Source organism: Triticum dicoccoides, chromosome 3A (assembly GCF_002162155.2).
Source record: "Triticum dicoccoides isolate Atlit2015 ecotype Zavitan chromosome 3A, WEW_v2.0, whole genome shotgun sequence".
Lineage (NCBI taxonomy): Eukaryota > Viridiplantae > Streptophyta > Magnoliopsida > Poales > Poaceae > Triticum > Triticum dicoccoides.
The window spans coordinates 579,657,288-579,666,688 of NC_041384.1; positions in this window are offsets into that span (position 1 = coordinate 579,657,288).

The following is a 9,401-nucleotide window of genomic DNA, read 5'->3' on the forward strand; positions in this document are numbered from 1 at the left end:
AAGTATAGGAGTTGGAGGATTTATTTGATTTTTAGAGCACTTGCAAACAACAGACAAAATCCAAACAAGGCAAGGTCCAAAACACTCAAAAGTTTCGTCAAACCACATTTTATCATGATTTATTAGCTTAAGTGTTGTGGCATGAAAATCATGGTGTGACACATTTTTATTTGGAAAGTGATATTTAGTTAATTCTTTTTTCAGATGATTAATAGATAAATTCCTCGTGTCCAGAAATTTATTTTAGAATTTTTGGGGTTCCATAACTTGCGTTATCTACAGATTACTACATACTGTTCTGTTTTTGACAGATTCTATTTTTCGTGTGTTGTTTGCTTATTTTGATGAATCTATGGCTAGTAAAATAGTTTATAAAGCATAGAGACGTTGGAATACGGTAGGTTTAACACCAATATAAATAAAATATGAGTTCATTACAGTAACTTGAAGTGGTCTTTTGTTTTCTTTCGCTAACGGAGCCCACGAGATTTTCTACTTTAAGTTTTGTGTTCTGAAGTTTCCAAGTATTGGGTAAAAGATTTGATGGATTATGGAACAAGGAGTGGCAAGAGCCTAAGCTTGGGGATGCCCATGGCACCCCAAGATAATCTACGGACACCTAAAAGCCAAAGCTTGGGGATGCCCTGGAAGGCATCCCCTCTTTCCTGTATTTCCATCGATAACTTTACTTGGAGCAATATTTTTATTTACCACATGATATGTGTTTTGCTTGGAGCGTCTTGTATTATTTAAGTCTTTATTTGTTAGTTTTACACAATCATCCTTGCTATACACACCTTTGAGAGAGACACACATGATTTGGAAATTGTTAGAATACTCTTTGTGCTTCACTTATATCTTTTGAGTTATATAGTTTTTGCTCTAGTGCTTCAGTTATACCTTTTAAGAGCACGGTGGTGGACTTGTTTTATAGAAACTATTGTTCTCTCATGCTTCACTTTGATTATTTTGAGAGTCCTACAAAACAGCGCGTTAATTTTCTTTAATTATGTTAGGCATTCAAGATTAATAAAAAATCTTATGAGTGTGTTGAATACTATGAGAAGTTTGATACTTGATAATTGTTTTGAGATATGGAGATGGTGATATTAGAGTCGTGCTAGTTGAGTAGTTGTGAATTTGAGAAATGCTTGTGTTGAAGTTTGTGATTCCCGTAGCATGCACGTATGGTGAACCGTTATGTGAATAAGTTGGAGCATGAATTATTTATTGATTGTCTTCCTTATGAGTAGCGGTCGGGGACAAGCGATGGTCTTTTCCTACCAATCTATCCCCCTAGGAGCATGCGCATAGTACTTTGCTTCGATAACTAATAGATTTTTTGCAATAAGTATGTGAGTTCCTTATGACTAATGTTGAGTCCATGGATTATACGCACTCTCACCCTTCCATCATTGCTAGCCTCTCTAATACCGCGCACCTTTCACCGGTATCATACACCCACCATATACCTTCCTCAAAACAGCCACCATACCTACCTATCATGGCATTTCCATCGCCATTCCGAGATATATTGACATGCAACTTTCCACCGTTCTGTTTACTCTGACACTCTCCATCATTATCATATTGCTTTGCATGATCATGTAGTTGACATTTCAGTTGTGGCAAATCCACCGTTCATAATTCTCTCATACAAATCACTCATGCATCATTGCTATCCCGGTATACTGCTGGAGGCATTCATATAGAGTCATACTTTATTCTAGTATCGAGTTGTAATCATTGAGTTGTAAATAAATAGAAGTGTGATGATCATCATTCATAGAGTATTGTCCCAAAAAAAGGGGAGAAAGGCCAAAAGAAAAAAGGGGGCCCAAAATAATAATAATAAGGGACAATACTACTATCCTTTTTCCACACTTTTGCTTCAAAGTAGCACCATGATCTTCATGATAGAGAGTCTCCTATGTTATCACTTTCATATACTAGTGGGAAATTTCCATTATAGAACTTGGCTTGTATATTCCAATAATGGGCTTCCTCAAAATGCCCTAGGTCTTCGTGAGCAAGCACGTTGGACGCACACCCACTTGGTTTCTTTTGTGGAGCTTTCATATACTTATAGCTCTAGTGCATCCGTTGCATGGAAATCCCTACTCACTGACATTGATATCTATTAATGGGCATCTCCATAGCCTGTTGATACGCCTAGTTGATGTGAGACTATCTTCTCCCTTTTTGTCTTCTCCACAACCACCATTCTATTCCACATATAGTGCTATGTCCATGGCTCACGCTCATGTATTGCATGAAGATTGAAAAAGTTTGAGAACACCAAAAGTATGAAACAATTGCTTGGCTTGTCATCGGGGTTGTGCATGATTTAAATACTTTGAGTGCTGAAGATGGAGCATAGCCAGACTATATGATTTTTTAGGGATAACTTTCTTTGGCCATGTTATTTTGAAGAGACATAATTGCTTTGTTAGTATGCTTGAAGTATTATTATTTCTATGTCAATATTAAACTTTTTTCTTGAATCTTTCGGATTTGAATATTCATACCACAATTAAGAGAATTACATTGAAATTATGCCAAGTAGCATTCCACATCAAAAATTCTGTTTTTATCATTTACCTACTCGAGGACGAGCAGGAATTAAGCTTGGGGATTCTTGATACGTCTCCAACGTATCTATAATTTTTGATTGTTCCATGCTATATTATATTCTATTTTGGACATTATTGGGCTTTATTATACACTTTTATATTATTTTGGTGAATAACCTATTAACCGGAGGCCCAACCCAGAATTGTTGTTGTTTTTCCTATTTTAGAGTTTCGTAGAAAAAGAATATCAAACGGAGTCCAAATGGAGTGAAACCTTTGGGAACATGATTTTCGGAACGAACATGATCCAGAGGACTTGGACCCTACGTCAAGACATCAACTAGGAAGGCACAAGGTTGGGGGGCGCGCCCACCCCCTCCCCCCCTAGGCGGGCCCTCCATCCTCATGGGGCCCATGTTGCTCCACCGATGTACTCCTTCCTCCTATATATACCTACGTACTCCCAAACTACTAGATACGGAGCCAAAACCCTAATTCCATCATCGTAACTTTCTGTATCCACGAGATCCCATCTTGGGGCCTGTTCCGGAGATCCGCTGGAGGGGGCATCGATCACGGAGGGCTTCTACATCAACACCATAGCCTCTCCGATTAAGTGTGAGTAGTTTACTTCAGACCTTCGGGTCCATAGTTATAGCTAGATGGCTTCTTCTCTCTTTTTGGATCTCAATACAAAGTTCTCCCCCTCTCTTGTGGAGATATATTCGATGTAATCTTCTTTTGCAGTGTGTTTGTTGAGATCGATGAATTGTGGGTTTATGATCAAGTTTATCTATGAACAATATTTGAATCTTATCTGAATTCTTTTATGTATGATTGGTTATCTTTGCAAGTCTCTTCGAATTATCCATTTGGTTTTACCTACTAGATTGATCTTTCTTGCAATGGGAGAAGTGCTTAGCCTTGGGTTCAATCTTGCGGTGTCCTTTCCCAGTGACAGTAGGGGCAGCAAGGCACGTATTGTATTGTTGCTATCGAGGATAACAAGATGGGGTTTATATCATATTGCATGAGTTTATCCCTCTACATCATGTCATCTTGCTTAAAGCGTTACTCTGTTCTCTTGAACTTAATAATCTAGATGCATGTTGGATAGCGGTTAATGCGTGGAGTAATAGTAGTAGATGCAGGAAGGAGTCGGTCTACTTGTCTCGGACGTGATGCCTATATACATGATCATACCTAGATATTCTCATAACTATGCTCAATTGTGTCAATTACTCAACAGTAATTTGTTTACCCACCGTAATACTTATGCTCTCGAGAGAAGCCACTAGTGAAACCTGTGGCCCCCGGGTCTATTTTCCATTATATTAATCTTCCATCTATAGGCTATTTTCCTTTTCCGTTTATTTGGCTTTCATTACTTTGCATCTTTATCATAAAAATACCAAAAATATTGTCTTATCATATCTATCAGATCTCACTTTCGTAAGTGACCGTGAAGGGATTGACAACCCCTTTAATGCGTTGGTTGCGAGGATTTTATTTGTCTGTGTAGGTGCGAGGGACTCGTGCGTGGCCTCCTACTGGATTGATACCTTGGTTCTCAAAAACTGAGGGAAATACTTACGCTACTTTGCTGCATCACCCTTTCCTCTTCAGGGGAAAACCAACGCAGTGCTCAAGAGGTAGCATCGGTGTTAGTTTTGGTGACGAGTCTCATGAGTTTAATTTTTCCAAGGTTAGTAGAAAGCTTCATGAAAAATAATTGCCAAGTAAAGATGAATTAATTGGTCTATCTTCTATTGTTTTACCACCTACTGATCCTTTAGAACAATATTTGCTAGACCATGAAAATGATTTACATATGCATGAATGAAATGAAATAGATAAGATTTTGTTTGAACAACGTCCTCTGCTTAAACATAACTTGCCTATTGAAACTCTAGGAGGTCCTCCTCCACCTAAAGGTGATCCTGTGTTTGAATTAAAACAGTTACCACACACTTTGAAATATGCTTATCTTGATGAAAAGAAGATATATCCTATTATTATTAGTGCTAACCTTTAAGAACATGAAGAAGAAAGATTATTGAAAGTTCTAAGGAAGCACTGAGCTGCTATTGGATATACTTTTGATGATTTAAAGGGAATTAGTCCCACTCTATTGGAACCTGATGCTAAACCTGTTGTTGATCACCAATGTCGGTTAAATCCAAAAATGAAGGAAGTGGTAATAATGGAAGTCTTAAAACTTTTGGAAGCAGGTATGATCTATCCTATAGCTAATAGTAGATGGGTGAGTCATGTTCATTGTGTCCCTAAGAAAGGAGGTATAACTGTTGTTCCTAATGATAAGAATGAACTTATTCCACAAAGAATTGTTACAGTCTATACAATGGTAATTGATTTTAGAAAATTAAACAAAGCAACTAGAAAATATCATTACCCTCTGCCTTTTATTAATCAAATGCTTGAAAGATTATCTAAGCACACACATTTTTGCTTCCTTGATGGATATTCTGGTTTTTCACAAATACCTGTTTCTCAACCTGATCAAGAAAAGACCAATTTTACTTGTCCCTTTGGAACCTATGCTTATAGACGTATGCCTTTCGGTTTATGTAATGCACCTGCTACTTTTCAAAGATGTATGACTGCTATATTCTCTGACTTTTGTGAAAAGATTGTTGAGGTTTTCATGGATGATTTCTCTGTATATGGGAAGTCTTTTGATGATTGTTTAAGCAATCTTGATCGAGTTTTGTAGAGATGTGAAAAAATAAATCTTGTCTTGAATTGGGAGAAGTGCCACTTTATGGTTAATGATGGCATCGTCTTGGGTCATAAATTTTTTGAAAGAGTTATTGAAGTGGACAAAGCAAAGGGTGATGCACTTGAGAAAAATGCCATGTCCTAAAGATATCAAAGGTATTCGTAGTTTCCTAGGTCATGCTGGTTTCTATAGGAGATTTATCAAAGAATTTTCTAAAATTTCTAGGCCTCTTATAAATCTTTTGCAGAAGGATGTTCCTTTTGTTTTTTATGATGATTGTTTAGAAGCCTTCAAAACACTCAATAAAGCCTTAATTTCTGCACCTATTGTTCAACTAGCTGACTGGAACCCTTTTGAAATTATGTGTGATGCTAGTGACTATGCTGCTGGTGCTGTTCTAGGACAAAGAGTTGATAAGAAACTAAATGTTATTAATTATGCTAGTAAAACTCTAGACAATGCACACAGAAATTATGCTACAACTGAAAAAGAATTTCTAGCAGTGGTGTTTTCTTGTGATAAATTTAGATCTTACATTGTTGATTCAAAAGTAATTGTTCATACTAATCATGCTGCTATTAAATATTTATGGAAAATAAAGATGCTAAACCTAGAATTATTCGATGGGTTCTCTTGCCACAAGAATTTGATTTACATATCACTGATGGAAATGGAGCCGAGAACCCCGTAGCTGATAGCTTGTCTAGGCTTGAAAATGTGCTTGATGACCCACTACCTATTGACGATAGTTTTCCTGATGAGCAATTAGCTACAATAAATGTTTATCATAACACCCCTTGGTTTGTTGACTATGCTAATTATATTGTTGCTAAATATTTACCACCTAGCTTTACATACCAACAAAAAAAACCTTCTATGACTTAAGACATTAATTTTGGGATGACCCACATCTTTATAAAGAAGGAGCAGATGGCATTATTAGACATTGTGTACCTGAGCATGAACATGGACAAATTCTACAGAAATGTCACTCCGAAGCTTATGGAGGACATCATGCCGGAGATAGAATTGCTCACAAGGTATTGCAATCTGGATTTTATTGGCCTACTCTCTTCAAGGATAGCTGTAAGTTCATCTTATCTTGTGATGAATATCAAAGAATAGGTAATATCGGTAAGAGTCAAGAAATGCCAATGAACTATTCACTTGTTGTTGAACCATTTGATGTTTGGGGATTTTATTACATGGGACCTTTTCCTTCCTCTAATGGGTATACACATATTTTGGTTGCTGTTGATTATATTACTAAATGGGTAGAAGCTATTCCAACCAGTAGTTCTGATCACAACACCTATATTAAAGTGCTTAAGGAAGTTATTTTCCCAAGGTTTGGAGTCCCTAGTTATTTAATGATTGATGGTGGTTCACACTTTATTCATGGCGCTTTCCGTAAAATGCTTGCCAAGTTTGATATTAACCATAGAATTGCATCACCTTATCATCCTCAGTCTAGGGGTCAAGTTGAACTTAGCAACAGAGAAATAAAATTAATTTTGCAAAAGACTGTTAATAGGTCCAAGAAGAATTAGTCTAAGAAATTAGATCATGCACTTTGGGCTTATAAAACATCATATAAAAATTCTATGGGTATGTCTCCTTATAAAATGGTTTATGGAAAAGCTTGTCATTTGCCTCTTGAGTTAGAACACAAAGTATATTGGGCAATCAAAGAGCTTAACTATGATTTCAAACTTGCTGGTGAAAAGAGGTTATTTGATATTAGCTCATTCGATGAATGGAGAACCCAAGCTTGTGAAAATGCAAAATTATTCAAAGAAAAAGTTAAAAGATGGCACCACAAAAGAATCCAAAAGCTTGAGTTTAAAGTCGGAGAATATGTTCTTTTGTACAACTCTCCTTTCAGATTTTTTGCAGGAAAACTCCTCTCAAAATGGGAAGGCCCCTACGTTATCGAGGAGGTTTACTGGTCTGGAGCCATCAAAATAAATAATGCCGAAGGTACTAACCTAAAGGTCGTCAATGGGCAACGAATAAAACATTATATCTTAGGTACGTCCATTAATGTTGAAAGTAATATTATCCAAACTTTGACACCGGAAGAACACATAAAAGAGTCCTTTCGGAACACTCCAGAATCGTGAAAATAAGGAGTACGTGATACGGTAGGTAAACGTACCCGAAAAAATCGCAAAAATATGTTTTTGTCAGTTTGGGAATATTTAGAAAAATAGGAAAATAAGAAACTACTAGGAAGCTTGCCTGGCGCGCCCAGGTGGGTTGGCCCCACCTGGGACACCTTCCGGACTCCGTTTTTCTTCCGTTTCCTTGCCCCCCAAGATAAAAAATCTAGATATACTTCCCGAACCTGTTAACCACCGTATGGTGGAGAAATCCTCTATTCTCTTTTCTTGCTGTTTTCTGCCAAATCCCATCTACCATGGCCGGCTCAAGCTCCTTCAAGGACAAGCTCTTCAACAACGTCATCAAACCATATCTGCGGGAGGTGGTGCAGCACCCTCAGGCCATCCAGAGGCATGAGGGGGTGCTTCGCCTTCGCGATGTGCCATGTCCCAAGGGGACGGGAACCATGGACGCCAGACTTGAAGCTATGGAACAAGATGTCTTCCGGTGCAAGGGGATGGTGGAACGTGGACTCAATGCCAATCACCTCATGATCACGGACCTCTCCCGTGATCTCAAGGTGGATGGCAAGCCCATGAAGGACATCGTCTTCACCCTCAACGAGCAAATCAACTTCCTCTAAAGCTAGATCTATGATCTCCAAAACAAAGTCTTTGAATATGAGGCGAGGTTTAAAGGTATGAGTTTGGCTGCTAGTTGCAGGACCCGTGAGACTCACTCCTCTTCTTATGATGGTGGACCACTGTCATGGAAATCCGAGGACAAGATTTCTTCACCACCACCTTCTTCTTCATCACCAAGGGAGAATTGAGTATTGGGTATGGGCACTCCCCTTGGCTTTCTCTAAGCTTGGGGGAGGTGCCCCGGTATCGTATCATCCCACTATCTTTTTGCCTTTACTTATTTTAGTTCAATCTTTTGCTTTAGATGAATAAAAGTTTAGTTTGATCCTTTCTTTTCAAGAGTTTGCTTAGTGATCTATCCTTGTAATCGTGTGCAAGATATATAATAAAGTTTGTTTGAGTTTTTGCCTTCTTTACTTTCATGTTGCAATAAAAAGAAAGGAAATAATAATAAGAAAGGAAATAAATCAAAAAGATCATATAACAATCTTATGGTAGGTGATGACACCACATAAGGAAAAGTATAAGTAGAAAATTCTATTAGAGATTGACAAACATAGCATTAGTCAATGATGCAACTCATGAAAGAATTAATAAGGGGAAGAGAAGATTCACATATAAATATACTATCCTAGAAATCTTTTGTGATGGTGAGCCCTCATCAAAATATTATATGCCAAAATTGTTGATGTTGGACAAGGAAGAGAACTTAATGGTTTATGTTTGTTTATATTCACACAGAAGTCATATTGTCATGGATCCTTAGACATGTGGTGCTTGCCCCTATCTTTGCTAGACAAAAATTCCGCACTAAGTACATATACTACTTGTGCATCCAAATACCCTTAAACCCCAAATCTTATTTTCAAGTGTCCACCATTCCTACCTGGGGATTGAGCAAGATCCCTCAAGTAAGTTGTCATCGGTGCAAAAAGGCAATAAAAATTGCCTCTAAAAGTGTGAGATCATTTAGTGTAAGAGAAAATTGAGCGTTGCCCGAACTTGTGGCGGTGAAGAATAAAAGCGACATACTGCATAATAAAGGTCGCTATCACAAGGGGCAATGCAACGTGACGTTCTTTTGCACAAAGGGGTTGAGCATACAAAAAATAAGCGTGTGGGAACCTCTGCTTCCCTATGCGAAGTGCCTATCTTTTACTTTTATATAAATAGTCAAAGTTTTCCTTCTATTCCTAAGCACGCAGACATGTTTTTCGATTTTCGCTTGAGGACAAGCGAGGTCTAAGCTTGGGGGAGTTGATACATCCATTTTGCATCATGTTTTCCTACTGTTATTCATGATGTTTTTATCCATAATAATGCTTTTTGAGTAATTCTAAT